Genomic DNA, 19,081 nt, shown 5'->3' on the forward strand with positions numbered 1-19,081 from the left:
AGGAAAAAAAAAAAAAAAAAAAAAGCAGGCTCTGCCTGCTTCCACACCATTTTCTTGGTAAGAATTAAATGTTGAGGGTATTCTTTTTAGTAGAGCCCACAAATTAGTGATGCCTATTAATGTCAATCAATGGATTAGCGACAGCAAAAGAAATGCTCAGGTGTCCTTGGCTGTCCCTTCAGTGCCTCTCTCTGCTTTGTTCTGCTCTACTGTCAGCCAAGGCTGACCTGCTGGGACTCATCAATGACCCCAGGTTGTGGGCAGGTGTTTTAATGTGGAGAGCTTGCATAGATAGAGAAGGAAGGGCAGAGGGGAAGGGCCAGGTCAGGGGTCCCCAGCCCCGGCTGGCGGGGTTGCCACTGGCTGACTGTTTTCCTCAACAGAAGGTCAAGCCTCTTGCCACTCCCTGCAGGCGTCTTTCTTGTTCTGTCTTAGAATTCTGGTGATGATCTCCCTGCTGTTGCTCCTTCAGGGTGCTAACAGAGCCTTGCTATGACTCCCCCAGTCATACCCTGAGAATCTGCCCATACCGGCTCGCACTTCTTAAATAAGCCTGTTATTAAACCCTCCTTCAGTTAGTCTGAGCATGACTATGAAGCATAAAGAAGATATTGGGAAGAATGAGTAGAAACACCTCAGATATTTCAGCATTTTAGATCTGTACATTTAGGCAAATAATTCAGCTTCTTTAAGGCTCATTGCTCTCATGTATTCATGGGTCTAATCATCCCTATTTGGGGGACTCAGAATTATCAGCCTTCAGGGATGTCCGTCTGCTTTTCACTGCCTGAGCCTGTGCGTCCTTAACGTTCCCTGATCAGGGTAAATGAAAGCTGAGGCTGGGATCACGGCAGTTGATCTGCTGACTTGCAGGAAAGAGGTGTTCCCGGCCTATCCAGGAAGACCCAGTGCAATCACAAGGGTGCTTCAGTGTGGCTTGATTCTCCATTTGTGCCTTTGGAGATGGAGAAGGGGCTGCAAACCAGGAAATGTGGGCAGCAAGGAACAAGGATTCCCCACCCTCCGCACCCCAGAGTCTTCCAATGGTGGACGGCCCTGCTGACACTGAATTACCCACTTCAAGACCCATCTTGGGTGGCTGACTTCCAGAACGGTAAGGTGCTACATTTTTATTGGCTTAAGCCACCGAGCTTGTGGTAATTTGTTACATCAGCAATGGAAAGCTAATACACTATTTTACTGGCTTCTTGGGAGAACTGGATGAAATAATGTAACCCCTAATCTTTCAGATCGCGAGCCCTGGAGTTAGTTGTGTTTGAAGCCATTATTACAGATGAGTTGTGGTTACCTTGAGTTGCTTTTTCATAGTATTAGTTTTCAAAGGGTCAGTGGTGTTTATTTGGGGACAAAATTTAGTCTGAAATGATTTTTATTTTATAAATGTTTATGGCTCTCCCAGATTAACATTAAGGGTTTTTTTTTTATGTTTGTTTGTTTTCCACTTTATTTCTGAATTTGCTCTGAATTTCGCTATGCATTTTAACAGGAAATACTTCCTGAGGTTCTGACCAGTTCTTCTCATGCAGGCTGTTTGTAGACTCAGAAACATCCCCTCATTGTGGAATTGGCAACAATGGAAGACAGACAAAGCCTCTTGGATATGCACACTTGTGATAATTGCCATACTCCAAATTATTTACATAGGACAATGCTCATTCAAGTGGGCTCCTTAATTGCCATGTAATGAATATAGACTAGAAGACTCATTTTAATTTAGGGCTGTAGACGGGTGTTACCTCAGGGTTTGTTTTTATACATGTGCATCTCTTCCACAGTAAGCAGGGTGAGAAGCCACGTAGGAGGTCTAAGCAGCTGCTGCAAGTGTGGCCCTCAGGGCCTGATTACAGGGGCTGTGGGGGACTTCCCTACTGCGTGCAGGCCCTGTTCCTGCTTGGCACCCCACACAGAACTTGCTGTCTTTTGGGCTGGCATCCACGTTTGACATCAGTTATCTATATGAACAGGTGCTTCCGTAAAATGCACTGCATACAAAGCAAATGCTAGGGCAGAGCCCAGAGATTTCTCACTTGTTTGTGTAGAGGGTATATTTTAGAGACAGTGTTAAGAAGCTGAAGATAGAGATCAACATTTCCCAGTACATAATCACCTAAGAATCTCAAGGTTTTATTTAATGTAATTTCTTCCTAAACACACTAATATCCCAAGATTATAAAATATGATTTATTCTGTATTTTATTGAGTTTAAAGTGCTGTTATCATGTGACTGATATTCGATACTGTGCAAAATAAAAGGATAGACAAATGAGGCGGACATTTGCCCTGGTTCTTGAGATGCCCCATCCCATACTGGAGGACCTGGGTTTGACATGAGATTTTCAGTTTCACTCTGCTGCGAATACTGATCTGGGAAGCAGTGGGTATGGCACAGATAATTAGGTTTCTAACACACCTGTGAGACCTGAATTTCATTCTAAGCTCTCAGCTTCTGCCCCAGCTGGGAGGAGGGAGTGATGGGCATTCAGGGGATGAAGCAGCAGATGAGAATTCTGTGTCTGATTGTCTCTTTAAAATGTAAGAAGCACAATTGGTAGGATGTACTGCAACGTGATTGGGATGGGGGAAGGAGAAAAGGGGAAAGGCTGGAGCAGAGAGAAACTGTGTTTTTCTTTTTTCCTAAGGGAAAGAAACCTATTTAATTCCTATCGAATGTCTTTTTGGAGCTCTTGATCTTGTCAAAGTACTGAGGTAACTACCAAAGCCAGACATCTCTAGAACAAGTTCAGAAGATCAGGGAAAACATTTTAAAAGAAATGAAATTGTGGGGTTTACCTAATAATCTAGACCATCAGTGATTTTTTTTTTTTTGGTCTGGACTTCAGAACTTCACATTTGTCCAGCTCTCAGTTATTTTAAATTTTATGTCTTTGCACACTGCAAGTTTCAGAGGAGGGAGAGCCCTTTTGAATTTTCTGGTAGAAATCTCTTAGGAACTCAGGAGAACTGAATTACCCTAGTAGAGAACCTTTCTCATCTGAATAAACACTCGTCTTCTAAGATAGTTTATTATTTTCAGTATACCTTTGCAAAAGGTTATAAAACTTACCAAGCACTAACAAGATAATGCCATGGTTTAGGGACAAAGGGCATTTAGTAAATAATAAATATAATATTCTATTTTTGTTTTTTTAGTAAAAGAATTAACAACCATAAAAGTTAGGCATATTGATGGGGTACATTGTGATGTTTCAGTACATTTATGCTGGTGTGATGTGCAGTTTTTTGTATTTATACTTTCAAGTATCTGACATTTTTATAGTGAAAAATACAAAAAAGCTTTCTTGTTTTTTTTTTTTTTTTTTTTAAATAGGGGATGTTGTAAATCAGCAATGTCTTCAGCTCGTTATGCATTGGAAGCCCAGATCTTCTTGGTCCTATCTAGCTATAACCTGCTGCCTGTCAGTCAACTTTTCCCAGTACCACCTGCCCCACTTCCCTCCCCAGTCTCTGGCAACCACAACTGCATTTTTGACTTCTATGAAATCAGATTTTTTGGTAGAGTCCACATAGGATTGAAGTCATTTGATATTTGTCCCTCTGTGTTTGGCTGATTTTGCTTGACAGGATGGTCTCCAGGTCCATCCACGTTGTTGCAAGCGACACTGTTTCATCTTTTTTGTGGCTTAGAAGTCTGCTTTTGTGTACATGTACTGCACTTCCTTTATGCACTTGTCGGCTGATGGCTGCTTGGGTTGTTTGCATGTCCTGACCATGTATTGTGAAGAGTGCTGCAGTAAATATCAGAGTGTGGATGTCTCCTCAGCAGGTGGATTCCATTCCTCTTGTATGTATGCTTAGAAGTGGGATTGTTAGATCCTGTCAGAGTTTTTAGTTTTCTCTGGAGCTTTATTTGAAAGGCAGCATGACAGTGAGGGAGAGACAGAGTGAGAAAGAGAGAGGAAGATCTTCCATCTGCTGGTTCTTTCTCCAGATGGTTCCAATGGCTAGGGGTAAGCTAGGCCAAAGCCAGAGCCAGGAACTCCATCCAGTCTCTCATGCGGGTGACAGGGGCCCAAGTACTTGGGCAACATGCTGCTACTTTATCCGGTTCATTAGCAGGGAGCTTGATCAGAAGTGGAGCAGCCGGAGCTGGAATTCACGCCCATATGTGATGCCAGCAGTGTGCATAGCCTCTTAGCACACTGTGCACAATGCTGGCCTCTATCATTAGTTCTTGGACTAGGCTCCATACTGTTGTCCAACATGTGTGTACTAATTTACATTTCCACCACTGGTGAACAGGGGTTCCCTTTTCCCCATGTCCTCATCATCACTTCTTACTTCTGGTCTTTTGGATAACAGCCAATCTTATTAGTGTAGGGTGATTGCTCATTGTGGTTTTGATTTGTATTTCCCTGAAGATTCATGATGTTGAGAACTTTTAATGTACCTATTGGCCATTTGTGTATCTTCTTTTGAGGAATGCCTATTGATTTGTTTCACACTTTTTAATTTTTATTTTTTTTCCTGGATATTAATTGCTTGTCAAATGCATAGCTTACAAATATCTTCTCCCATGCTTTAGGTTGTTCTGTTGGTTTTCTTTGCTGGGCACAAGAGGTTTAGTTTGAAGTCCTATTTGTCTTTTTGCTTTTATTTCCTGTACTTTTGGGGTCTTACCCAGAAAATCCTTGTTCATCCCAATATCCTGAAGTGTTTCAGGTCTCACCATTAGTCTTCAATCTATTTTGAGATGATTTTTATACAAGTGAGAGATAAGGGTCAGGTTTTATTTCTCTGCAAAGATGAATTGGCTGTAGTTGCATATATTTCTAGAATCCCTATTTTGTTGTATTTCTCTAAAGATCTGTTTTTTAAGCAAATACCATGCTGTTTTAATTATTGTAGCTTTGTAACCTATTTTAAATCAGATAGCACAATGCTTCTTACTTTCTTTTTGCTCAAGATTGGTTTGGCAATTTGGGGTCCTTTTGTGATTCCATATAAAAGTCAGCTGTGTCTTTCCTAATTCTGTGAAAAATGTCACTTTTGAAATTTTGAGAGGGATTGCACTGAATCTGTAAGTTTTGGGGGTTAGTATGTGCATTTTAATGATACTGATTCTTCCTAAGCATAAACATAGGATGTCTTTTCACTTCTTGGTGTCATCTTCAGTTTCTTTTTATCAGTTCTTTGTAGTTTCAACTATAGACATCTTTCACCTCTTTGACTAAATTTCTATCCAGATATTTTACTTTTTGTATCTATTGGGAATGTTATTATTTTCTTAAATTCCTTTTCAGTTAATTCACTATTGGTATATAACAACACTAGTGGTTTTGTGCATTGCCTTTGTATCCTGTAAATCTGATTTTATTTATTCTAACAGCTTTCTGGTGGAGTCTTGGGGTTTTCTATATATAATATCGTGTCATCTGTAAGCATTGATGGTTTGGCTTTCCGCATTTCAATTTGGATGCCTATTTTCTCTAGCTAGGACCTCCAGTACTATGTTGAATACAAGTGGTGAAAGTGGGCATCACTGTCTTGTTCTGGATCCTCAAGAGAGAGCTTTCAGCTAAAAGGGAGAGGGAGAGAGAGAAGAGAGAAAGAAATCATCCATCCACTTGTTCACCCCTCAAATGGCTACAACATCTGATGCTGGGCCTGTCTGAATCCAGAAACCAGGAGTATGGGACTCTGACATGGGTGGCAGGGGCCCAAGTACTTGGGCCATTTCCGGTTTGTTCTTGGGCACATTAGCAGGGTGCTGCATTGGAAGTGGAGCAGTTAGAGTGCAAAGTCGATCTCTAATATGGGGTTCTGGCTTTGCAGGCAGTGAATTAACCCAGTGTACCTTGACGCTGGCCCTTGAAGAGTTTCTTTGCTCAGCCTGCCTTTCCCCACGTCCCCACCTCTATCGCCCTGTTTCCCTCCGTCTCTGAAAACTATGTGTGTGTGTATATATACATGCATCATGTCAATATTTTTAAGCAATATTTTATATAAGGTGAACAAATTTCATGTATTTCATATATACAGATTTAGGAGCATGGTGATACGTCCTCCCCTCCCCTCCCCCCCCCACCCACGTTTGCACCCTCCCTCCTCCCTCCTTCCTTAGTCTTTTAATTTTTACAATGACATACTTTCAGTTTATAATCATAAGATTAACCTTCCACTATGTAAAGAATTCAACAAAAAATAAGAAAAAACAGACAATGTACCACAACAGTAGAGATGAGGACTATAAACAATAACACATTGTCAAAATGTCAATTTTGCTAATATATATTATGTTTTATATACCTTATTAGTTAACACTATTAGGGAAAGATTTGGTATCTGTTTGGGACTGGCTTTTTTTCACTGAGTATTATGGCTCTCAGTTGCATCTGTTTTGCAAAAGACAGGATTTCAGTCTTTTTTATGGCTGAGTAATATTCCATATTGTATAGATAGCCCATTTTCTTTATCCAGTCATTGGTTGATGGACATCTGGGTTGATTTCATATCTTATCAATTGTGACTTGAGCTACATTAAGCATGGGAATACAGATAATTCTTTGATATGTGGATTTCTTTTCTTTGGGTAAATTCCCAGGAGGAGGATTGCTGGGTCCTTTGGTAGACCTAATTTCAGCTTTCTGAGGAATCTCCAGGGCAGAGTTTTTATTATGAAGGGATGCTGAATTTGATAACTTCATTTTCTATGTTTATTGAGGTAATCATGATCTTTGTCCTTCATTCTGCTGATGTGATATATTCTATTAATTGATCTGCATGTGCATTCCTGGGATGAATCTCACATGATTATGGTAATGATCTTTTTAATGTGCTGTTAGATTTAATTTGCCAGGGTTTTGTTGTTGAGGATTATTGCTTGTATGTTCATCAGGGACACTGGCATGCAGTTTTTTGTTTGTTTGTTTGTTTTTTTGTTTGTGTTGTTGCCTGGTCTTGGTATCAAGGTAATGTTTACTTCATTGAATGAATTTGTAAGAATTCCGTCCTCTTCTACTTTTTGAAAGCATCTAAAAAGAATTGGTGATAATTATGCTTTATTTTTTTAACGATTTATTTATTTGAAAGAGTTAGAGAGAGGTCTTCCATCCCCTGGTTCACTCTCTAAATGACCACAGTGGCCAGAGCTTTGCTGATCCAAAGCCAGGAGCCAGGAGCTTCTTCTCTCTCATGTGTGTGCAGGGGTCCAAGAACTTGGGCTGTCTTCCACTGCTTTCCCAGGCCATAACAGAGAGCCGGATCGGAAGTGGAGCAGCCAGGTCTTAAACTGGCACCCATGTGGGATGTATGTGCTGCACATGGTGGCTTTACTGGTGGCTAAGCCACAGCACTGGCCCTTATAATTATGCATTAATGTTTGGTATAATTCAGAAATGAAGCCATCTGATTTTGGGCTTTTCCTTAATGGGAGATTTATTCAAATGATGATTTAGTCTTGCTACTCATTACATATCTTTTTAGCTTTTCTATTTCCTCATGATCTAATATAGGTCAGGTGTATATCTCCATGAATTTGTCTGCTTCTCAAACAATACTTTGTACTTATGTGTTGTCAGTGGTAACATCTCCATTTTTAATCATGATTCTATGGATTTGAATTTTTTTTGGTTAGTCTGTTTACCAATTTTTTATCTTTTTCTAATAATCAGTATTTGTCACTCCCCCTCTTCGCGGAGGAACGACACAGGACCCTGCGCTGTTCTTTTGTCTGCTCAGCCCTCCCTGGGTTTGCTGCTGGTTCTTCCCGGGTTGGCTGCCATCCCTCCACCTCCGTGGAGGGGCGGGCCCCCCTGCCACTTTCCCCACTTCCGCGGGGGAGCGGCACACCGCCGGCCGGCTCTCTCAGGGGCTTCACAGGTGTTCCTTCAGATAGATGTTCCCCTTAGATGTTCCTGGTGCATGTTGTCTCTCTCCTCCTTTATAGTCCTCTTCCACCAATCCCAACTCTGCTACCCACACGCCGAGTACGCTGCTCTCCTCCAATCAGGAGCAGGTCCTGCAGCTTGTCAAGTTGGTGAGAGGCAGCTATGTAGAAGCTGTTTACTCCTCTCCCAGCACCATATTGTGGGAGAGCAGATGCATAGAATAAGTCTTAATTCCAGTAACTTAGTCTAGTCCGAGTTGCTCCCCACAAGTATTCATTTTCATTTCATTTTCTTCTCTTTGTTCTTTTCTTTCTTTTTTTTTTCCTTAGTCCCTTTGTCATTTACTTGTGCTCTGAAGTTTTAAATTTCTGTCTACCAATTTCAGGTTTGATCTGTTCTTGTTTTCCTTTCCTTTTTAGAGATTCATTTTATTTATTTGAGAGGGAGAGTGCCTGGTTCACTCCCCAGTTGGCTGCAATGGCCAGAGCTGTGCCAATATGAAGCCAGGAGCCAGGAGTTTTTTCTGGGTCTCCCATGTGGGTGCAGAGGCCCAAGGACTTGGGCCATCTTCTACTGCTTTCCCAGACCATAGCAGAGAACTGGATCAGAAATGGAGCAGCCAGGACTCGAGCCGGGACTCGAACTGGCACCTGTATGGGATGCTGGCACTGCAGGCAGCAGCTATTACCCAGTATGCCATAGCACCAGCCCCGTTGATAGGTATTTATTTTCTTTTGCATTTGCATTCTTGACCCACAGGTTCTTCAAGAGCAACTTGACTCACGAGGTCTGCAAGGCTGCAAGCAAAGCAAGCCTACTTCACCTTGTGCAGGTCTCTGCCTGATGTTGGGGCAAGTCCAGAGATTCCATCCGTGGGCATTGGCCTGGGGAAGGAAAACATTAGGATCTTGGAAGCACTGGGCTTGGGAGCGCTGATTTTCAAAACACAGTCATGGACTCCTTACTATCTGCTCAAGATTGGAGGAAGATGATAAAGGCAGCTCACTGGCTGTTCAGGTTGGCCCTAGGCTGGGCACTGCTAGGTCCTGTAGTCCCTGGGCTCTGTAAAGTTTTGGGGTTCCCCTCTGGGCCTACTGAAGCCTGGCAGTGAGAAACACCAGTTAATTTGATCTCCTGGAGTGCAGCTAATCCACTTGACGGCAGGAATTGTGGAGGCTTAGTCTGGGAGCAAGGCTGGATGGTGGAGGGTGGTGGGGGACATCGGGGGCTAGGTCTTTGTGCATTAGGCCAGGCATTGAGCTGTAGGAGCTGCTCCTAAGCCCCCTTTCCTGGCTGCTCTATAGCACTGGAGCTTTACTTTGTGCTGGTGGGAGGGGAAGGGCCGGTGGAAGCCACCTGGCTATAGAAGCTCCAAATATTTATTCCACAGGTAAGGCCCTGGGGGAGGAACCAGCAGACTCAGCCCAGCTGCGTTTTCTCAGTCTGCTTTGCACCGGGATTCACTTGACTCTGCTCCCAAGAGGATAGTGTCTCGCCATGCCACTGTTTGGGACCTGGGAGGGGGTGGGGTGGGGGTGGTGTGATATTGGCCATTTTTTTTCTCGTTTTCTTCAAACTGACTTTTCTCATGGTTATAACGAGACTCGCGACTGTGGTGCCACAACTGGCTTCGGGTGCTCTTGTGACGGTGACTTGGTGTGTGTGCAGCTATTCACATTGGAGTCCCTGAGAGCCGGTGACTGCCAGAGCCTCTTGGCAGCCAACCTGCATCTGCCCTCAGTACAATATTTTGGTATCAGCACCTGCCTGGCGGTTGTCACAAAATCGAAATAAATCTTAGCAAAAGAAACACAAAACAAAAGGACTGTCAGATTCTTTAGAAATAAATCTGTACATTTCACTATTCAAAAACTGTGTAGATTTTATATTAAATAAGATAAAATGTATTTGCAGTCTGTTTTATATCTACCAATTCATACTAAACTGGCCCTTGATTTGAACTTTCTTTATAAACCGATTATCTCACCTTAACCCCAGCCTTTCCAGAATTATTCAGTGCTAGTTCAGATAACAGGATGATTGTTGCAAATCTTGTCTTGCTCTGAAGTTTTTTTTTTTTTTTTTAATTTTTGCTTTATATCCTTTATGATGGATCTTTTCTCTTAAAGGACTGTTAGCTCAATTTCTCAGAACTGACAACTATCCCTACTTACACAAAATTTCAGTTCTCATATATATAAGTTACGAGTTAATTTGTAGTGGGAGTGATTTTGATAAAATACAAAACAGCTATTTGCACAATGGTGAATATCTCACATTAGAGGCTAAGCATCCTTACAGTAAGCACAAATACCATGCATAGTGTATTGTCATACTCATTCTGCTATTTGCTGATTTCTGTATTTAGGTCTTATAAAGTTGCATCCATTGTCTTGTTAAACTGACCATAACTGGAAGGACATTATCTCTAAGAATAACTCCTATTCCATTCATAAAACATGCTAGGAATATGTGTTATGGGCAGAGAGCTAAATAAAAAGGTGAGGTTTAGTTTCATGTCTTTCAGAAAGATGAAAATAGATTTTTTTAAAGATGTACCCCACTTACCCCATTCTCTCTGTATACTTTTCCTGGTATTTTATTTTTTTATTTTTTTTAGAAGATTATATTCTTCATTTGTTTTTAAGATTTATTTAGTTGGGAGACAGTTACAGAGAGAGGGAGAGACAGAGAAAGGTCTTCCATCTACAGATTCACTCCCCAGATGGCCACAATGGCAGCAGGTGGGCCAATCCGAAGCCAGGGGCCAGGAGCTTCTTCCGGGTCTTGCCCGAAGGTACAGCAATCCAGTACTAGGGCCATCTTCTGCTGCTTCCTCAGGCCATAGCAGAGAGCTGGTTCGAAAGTGGAACAGTCAGGGCTCCAACTTGCACTGACATGGGATGCTGGTGATGCAGGTGAAGGCTTAGCCACTGTGCCACAGTATCAGCCCCTGATATTTTTATTTTTAGTGATGAGCATGCCAGCAAATTTTAATGAAGAGAAATAAAGGAGAGAGTACACTTGACCCACCTAGATGGGCATCTTAGCAAAGGACCGAGAGCCCAGTTGGCATTGACCGGAAATGGTATGGACGTTGGCCATGGGCCTTCTTTCTCTTTCCTGATGCCCTGTCGGGAATGCTGCTGGAGGGAAAACTTTCTGGGTGTGAAAGAGATCTCCCATCCCCTGATTTCCTCCCAGATAGCTGTAATGGCCTGGGCTGGGAAAGCTCTTGGCTCCAAAGCCTGGAGCCAAGAGCTTGTTCTGGGTCTCCAAGTAGGTGACAAGAGCCCATACCCTGGGACCATCTTCTGCAGCTTTCCCAAGTACATTAGCAGGGAGCTGGACCTCTGGAGCAGTTGCCATTTTATAGTTACTTGGGTAGATTTGAGGTCTCTAGTTGTTTATATTCCAGTCTCTGAGCAAGAACCCAATTAGTAGCCTCATATGCTAAGAGTGAGCTTGTATATTTAGGTGACTGGTTGCATAGTTGGGGAAAAAAACATCACCAGGAGAGAAAAGGAATATGTTTAGAAAACATCTTTTTATCATAACCACTCTTTGTGTAGTTAAGATAGCAATGAGGTTACTTTTGATTACTTTACATTGGAAATCTGTCTGTAGTATATTATGATCCTAATGTGGTTATAGAATTGTAACTTTATAGTTTGGAAAAATGAAACAAATATAGTTAGAAATACAACTCTGTACTATTTCTGTGAGGACACAAAAATTATTAAAATTCTGATTATTAATATGAAGAAAACAAAGAACATCTTCAAAATTAAAATTCAGTGAAGAATTGAGTCTCAGAGTATGCGTTCATATTCCAAGAATGCTAATAATATTCAGTCTTCATGCATGAGGTCTAAAATTCAATCAGTAAATCATCTTAACAGAATCCAAAATTGAAAAGGCAAAATAGATTTTTCTGATAAGCACTTGCTGCTGTTGATCAAAGCTTATGTAAGTTACATATTGTGTATGAGCTGCAGATGGTGTGTTACAGATTTGTCATTGTCAGTGTATTCCCAGCCAATGTTTTGGCAATGTTTCCTACGATCTGTCTTTCTAGATTGTAATATGAGCAAAACCAGCAACTGGTCGTTTTTCTGCAGTGATGACCATGTTTAAAAGAATGAGTAGCTTTAGGCTAAGAGCTGGTTCATGTCTTTTTGTTTATTTGTCAGATAAATAGAACTCACTTGGTAGCATGAAATGTGCATGTACTTACTGTCCTGATGTTTACTCAAAGCCAGTTTTGTTATCATTCATATTCAATCTTTTAAATTCAGGTTTGGGTTTTTAAAGCAGTGTTTCTAATGCTTAAAAAATTAAGTAGGAAAAAAGAATTAGAGGATATTTATTTCGGTGTAAAAATTTTGAAATTTTGCCGGCACCGCGGCTCAATAGGCTAATCCTCCGCCTGTAGCGCCGGCACACCTGGTTCTAGTCCCAGTCGGGGCGCCGGATTCTGGCCTGGTTGTCCCTCTTCCAGGCCAGCTCTCTGCTGTGGCCTGGGAAGGCAGTGGAGGATGGCCCAAGTGCTTGGGCCCTGCACCCCATGGGAGACCAGGAGAAGCACCTGGCTCCCGGCTTTGGATCAGCACAGTGCGCTGGCCGCGGCAGCCATTGGAGGGTGAACCAACGGCAAAGGAAGACCTTTCTCTCTGTCTGTCTCTCTCACTGTCTACTCTGCCTGTCAAAAAAAAAAAAAAAAAAGAAGAAAAAAAATCTTAAAAAAATTTTGAAATTTTGTTTAAATTTTTCTAATATGCATTTCTATGAACATTTTAAAAATTCTAGTGTAAAGCTATCAAATATATAATGATGTCAGAAAATACTATTTGTTAAAATTGAAATAATTAAGACATTGAGTGAAAGCAAGTGTGCTTCTGTCCTCTGGTTCATTTCTTAGATGCTCACAGTGGCTGAGGCTGAAGCTAAAGCTGGGAGTTAGGGACTCAGTCTCGCTCTGCCACAAGGGTGGCGAGGATCCAGCTGCCTGAGTTGTCACCACCGTCTCCAGGGTGTACATTAGCAGGAAGCAGGAGTGGGAAATTGAACCAAGACACTGGGATGTGGGATTAGGGCATCTTAAATGCTACATTAAATGCCTACTCCTGAATTAGTATTTTATAAACTTAATAGTATATATTTGAGAGAATGTAGTCTTAGTTGATATTATTGTGAAAGGCTTAATGGCTAGACCAAAGTGCTCAGCAAATAAAAAAGTAAAAAAAAACATAGTCCAACAGGAAAATAGGCAATGGCTGTAAATGATAATCAAGTGAAATGATGTCAACTTCATTCACTTACAGTAAATTTAGAAATTTATAAAGAATTATAAGTATTTTATAGTATGAAATCCTTCATACTATAGTAATCTATAATTCCTATCAATATGTCAGACAAATACTTGAAACAAAGTTTGACAAAACACTGCATTTGCAACATGGGCATCAAATTATTACTTTTTTTTTTTTAAAGATTTATTTATTTGAAAGACAGAGTTACACAAAGACAGAAGGAAAGACAGAGAGAGAGCAAGGTCTTCCATTCGCTGGTTCACTCCCCAGTTGGCCACAATGGCCGGAGCTGTGCTGATCTGAAGAGCCAGGAGCTTCTTCAGGTCTCCCACACAGGTGCAGGGGTCCAAGGACTTGGGCCACCTTCTACTGCTTTCCCAGGCCATAGCAGAGAGCTGGATCGGAAGAGGAACATCAGGGACTTGAACTGGCATCCATATGGGATGCTAGCATTGCAGGCGGTGGCTTCACCTACTACGCCACAGCACTGGCCCCCAAATTATTACTTTTAATAGTTTTTACAATAGATACAAGTCACATCATGGAAAAAAGCAATCAATTGTAGTTCTCTTCTTTACCTCTTTGACTTCAAGGGCTCAGTAAGTCAGTGAGTTTCAGTGTCCAAATCACAGCTGCAGAATATCTGGAGTGTTAGAGGCTAGAGGAAAGAATCTTCTAGATGCTGTGAGGACTCCTGCAACACGGACATGAGAGAGAAGCACCTTTCTCCCCCTGTGCAATTAAATACTATTGTTTCCCTGGACTGAACTGTGCAAATATTTCCAGTTGGAGTACAACACACTTGACTACGCAGCAGTAAAAAAGAAAATGAAATCCTGTCACTTGCAACAAAATGATGCTGTGGGAAGCCATTATACTCAGTGAAATAAGCCAGTCCCAAAAAGACAAATACTGTATGTTCTCCCTGGTGTGTGGTAACTAAAATACTACCCAAAAGGTAACATTTAGCAGTGAGATTGACACTTTGAGATACAATGATTGTTTACAGCACTTGTCTCCACTGTTGAGGAACAGGTTTTTTTTTTTTTTTCCCTTCAAACTATTCCTTGAACTCCTTACCTAGTGTAGGAGAGAGGGAGGGGGGAGGAGGGGAGGAGGAGTGGGTGGGAGGGAAGGTCGAGTGGTAAGTATCATCATGTTCCTGAATCAGTATATATGAAATACATGAAATTTGTATAACTTAGATAGAATTAAAGTTTTAAACTACATATAAAAAGACCTACCATGTTAGGGTCTATTCTTGCATTTTATGCTGCCAATTTTTGTTGTTACTATCCCGAGTCCCTGACTGTTCTTATTCCCAAATGGCCTATGCATGGTTCTGTGCCTTACACCCCAGTGGCAGTGAGTGGCTTGGGAAATGACTACTGATCTTTCACTTTGGTTCCTCCTGAGGATGAATTCCAAATACTCAGATAACTTACACTGTATAATATGTCATCCTAGACCTCAGTCTCATGTTTGGTTAAAATCCATCTACTCTTCATGCAATAGGTGGTGTAACAGATTTATATCCACTGTTATCTTTATCATATAAAAATTGGTGGGCCTCCTTCAAAAACAAACCGGAGCTGGATAATTAGTTGAGCTGTTCAGTGTCCTTGCATGGCAACAGCATCACTGTGAAGTTAGGAGAATGGAAGCCTAAACCCAGCCTGTATCTCAGCTTCCTCTGTCACAGGAGAATGCTGGCGCCCATGTTTATCTGACCTCTCACCCAACTGGCTCAGTCCCACTGCAGTTTTTGTCATGGATTTAGTAAAGAGGGATTCATATTTTCAAAGCTGGAGGTGAACGGGCCATCAAAGAAGGAGGTGCCTTTCTCTGAAGGGAGGAGAGAACTTCCACTTTGACTAAGGCCTTGTCTAAATAAGATTGGAGATCTTACTCTGGTGACCCAATAAGAGAATAGGGCTTTCATTTATAACTGGGTGATGCTGCTCATGAAGGCTGGGAATTTGCAGAGGCACGTTGTGTATCTCATCACACTGGGAGGTTCTTGGCACTTCTTGCTGGTGAACAGTAAGTCCATGTTCAGCTTGGATTTTGGATTTGTCACCGACACTCCACTTCTCAAAAATTGCAAGTTGTGACTGAGTAATATGCTTCTGTGTACTTTCCAGCCAAGTTATTTTCATCTTGAGTCTGTCCTGGAAAAAATTATATGGTACTTTTTTATGTTTAATGTATACAAATGAGAAGGTAAAAGTATTGCTTAACAGGTAAGAAGCAAATATCAAAAGGAGCTTGGTTTTGTGGGACTGTTGAATGGGAGAAAAAAACCATTTCACTCATATGCAATGAATTGTAAAGTAATCACAGATCATTAAAACTATAGTAGTATAACATTCTTATCCACTGGTTTCACAAAGGTATAAAATGAAGTTTTATAAAACTACATTTGCAACAATACTGATATACACAGATATCATCTCTTTTTTTGTGGTTTTAAATTTTAGCTCCCACATTTAAGGGAGAACATGCACTATTTTTCTGGGTCCAGCTTATTTCACTCAATGTGATGTAAACTTATTTGTTGAAGTATCAAACCTTTTTACTGTAATGTAAACTTAAAATTTACTGTTTCAAAAACTGAAAAAAGGAGGGTGAGAGGAGAGAAAGTAGGGAGGGAGTGAGGAAGGGAATATCATTTATGTTCTTAGAATTGTACCTACAAAGCATATTGAATCTGTTAAATACTAATTAATTAAAATTTAAAAATTTTTAAAAGCAAGTATTATTTAAATTCTGTTAAGTTTTAACTTTTGCCTCCTCCATAGAAAATTGTGTAACACATGCCTCCTCTATAGGCATACTAAAGCCTTACTTAGGTCATAGGTTAGGATTATATAGGTTTTGAACCATATCCTAAGTAAAACTTATAGAGCAGAGAAAAGACGTATTTGATACATAGGATCAATTATAAATTCAAGACAGATTATAGTAATAGAACTTATTTGAGGAAAACACTCATTTGTATAAGTTCATTTTTGTTACTAAAAATAGCTGTCTTGAAAGTAGTTTGAGGAAGACATAATTTCATTTTTAGGTTCTAAAAAATTTGTAATTCTTTTAGAATTATTACTGATAGGTGCTAGCCATCATCACTTCCCAGGAAACAGGAGATAGTATTACCTAAACACAGAAAAAATGGAGAGTACTACATATTTATTCTAAAATTCATGGATTTTACAGATGCCAACTCATAAAGATGGATGCCATCTACCTTTGACCTGAAAACAAATCACTCAAAAGCTAGGTTTCTACTTGGAAATGGCTAAATTTGAAAGGTTTTCAATGAACAATGACTATTAATTACTCAGTATCAACTAAAAAATTTCTTTTCTTCCAACATAGAAAGAATTTTTAATCTTAGCCATGACTATGAAGATCAATAAAATGTCTTTTATTTGGTGTAGCATCCACCTTAAATTGTTCCTAGGAACCTAGTTTACCCAGTTGACTGGTTGTGTATGACATAATTTTGAAATGATTATCAGATTAACTGCACATATGTATAACATTTTTATTTGCTTAACAGTATTATAGCCATATGAAATAGACCCTTGTTCAGGGAGATTTTATTGCTGCCAGACAAGAGAGGAAGAGGAAATATCCATGAAAAAAAATTGAAGTTTCTTATGCAATCATTGATTCACTCACCCAGTTAGTTCATGGGTTCATTTAGCTATTACACAGGGTTGTTAGAGCATTTTCAGGATAGGATCAATCAAGCAGCTACCTCTTGGTTAGCTAAATATTTTGGGAAACAAAAATGTTATTCGTATATTTCCATCCTATTGAGACACTGAAGATACAGAAGAACTCCTGTAAAGCACCAGAGGCAGTGTTCAGGCAGGAATTAGGCCAGCCCTGGATAACTTCATCAGAGCCCCTAATGTGGTACTTTCTTTACTGCCAAAGTTATATGGCTAAATAAACTAATTTTAATGGCAAATTACATAGCATATGTTACAACATGATATAAATTTAGTTTTACTTTGTTTCTTAATATCTTGAAGAAGGTACAAAATATACAAATCATTCCCAGTTTTTAAAATCCCAGCAATTAAAAAGTCTAATACATTCTCCTTAACTTGTCATTTTGCAATATTAAATGTTAGTTTGTCTTTGGAACTTCTAACTTCTGAAGACCTATAGTGTGTCTTGTTCTCATTAATCTCTGATTTCTCTTATCCAATACATGTAACATGGTTTTCGGGATCATTTACTACCAAATTTTGGAGAAGTTTTAAAAATAAACATGGAAATATTAAGAGAATTCATGTGAGTGACTCTTCAGTTGATTGTGAAGAAAAACTGTGAAATGTGCTAAATATGTCCCAATTATCTTCATCATGACAATAAACAAAATATATTATTAAATTCATTTGTATATAGTTTAAAAAGCAGGCCAGTATCTAAACAACTTGGAATTGAGTGAATTTGCGTACATTTGCCAAGTTGCCCTTGAAGTTGATTTATTAGATTTGTATTTGTCTTGATCGGCTATTCTTTGGGAAGCTTTTTTCCAGAAGTTGGATGAGAGGGACTCCACACTGCAGTGCACATCTTCATTTCCAGGGTAGGACTTCACTGCTGGCCGTGTGGTCTACATGAGTGTGGATTCGTGAGTCCTAGGCGAGCATCATTAGACAGCATCACCTGAGCAGTGCCTGACCCTGAGCTCCCCGTGGGGAAACGCAAAGGGACTTAGTCATGCTCCCACCTGCATGCACAGATGATGAGGAATTTTCAAAATGTTGGTAGAAAATGTGTATTTGGGGTTAAAAAAAAACTATGTACAGGTTTCACTTTTTTGCCCCCCAAACACTTTTTAAACCATTGCATTTTTGAGTGAAGTCTTTGACCTTCAGATTTCTTCCTAAAAAAGTAGAAACAGAAGCCATGCGTGCAGTTGCTGTGATCTTCTACCCTTGCTTTGGCACCCCAGGCACATAGTTTTTTTTAAATGACTGGGGTGATGAGGAACATATTGTGGTTGAATTACAAATAGGCAGCTTGGGGACCCTATGTGCAGTTGGACAGTGGTCCATGAGCTTATGGTGTGGGCTAAAGGATAAACAGTAGGTTTATTTATCTGGCATTTTCACAGCCGGGCACACTTAGAGTGCTAGAGCTTTACCATTGCATTTCTTCAAGAGTAGGGCAGTGAGAAGCAGAGGGAATCTTGCCAACAGCTACAGGGCTGAGGGTTTTATCAAGAGAAGAAGAGTGCTCAGAACGGAATCTGAGTCCAGGCACACACATACACGCACCCTTACCTCCAAGCAAAAATGTTAGGTTTTCAGAGAAAGGATAAAATACAACCTGAATCCTACATGTGAGCTGTTGAGGATTTAGGTTCAGAAAACCTGAAGGGTGTTCTCAAACAAGTCAAGTTTAAATATAAATGGAAAGCATATCTGGAATCATTCTAGAAAACACAGTGTGATACGGGACAATAGACTGGAACCCTTCATAGGCCAAAAACGTCTAGTTGCCTCCACTTCCTAGTCGTTTCATAAAATGGTGGGTGGGGCTGCACTTAGTTCAGGGCTCAATATGATGGTGAGGAGCAGAACTCAGATTCTGTGCCGGCCTCTTCCTGAGTCCTCACCTTCGTGCATGTATGTATTTATATTAAATTATATATTTATATAGCCATATATATTCATATCCATTATTTTTAATATGCATAATTCATATACACATATATATCATATACACATATCATATATCATGTACATTTAAATGGCATATATATTTTTTTTTTTTTTCTGAAAAGCAGTTGTGCTCAACTCCCATTAGCAGGTTCACATCAGCCACAGCTCTGGAACCAGTCCTGACTTTAGATAAGAAAACAAAGAATAAGCAACT

The 19,081-nt window shown here is 40.3% G+C and overlaps 1 long non-coding RNA gene across 1 annotated transcript; it reads left to right on the plus strand.

The window, feature by feature from the left end:
- The first annotated feature begins 304 nt into the window (after positions 1-304).
- LOC149122990 (uncharacterized) lies at positions 305-9,722 on the plus strand. The gene is made up of 3 exons (XR_016218511.1): positions 305-1,114; positions 8,628-8,885; positions 9,259-9,722. It is a non-coding gene; the product is annotated as an uncharacterized LOC149122990 (long non-coding RNA).
- Positions 9,723-19,081: the final 9,359 nt, after the last annotated feature.

Source organism: Oryctolagus cuniculus, chromosome 12 (assembly GCF_051225735.1).
Source record: "Oryctolagus cuniculus isolate XC-2025 breed Fujian yellow rabbit chromosome 12, ASM5122573v1, whole genome shotgun sequence".
Lineage (NCBI taxonomy): Eukaryota > Metazoa > Chordata > Mammalia > Lagomorpha > Leporidae > Oryctolagus > Oryctolagus cuniculus.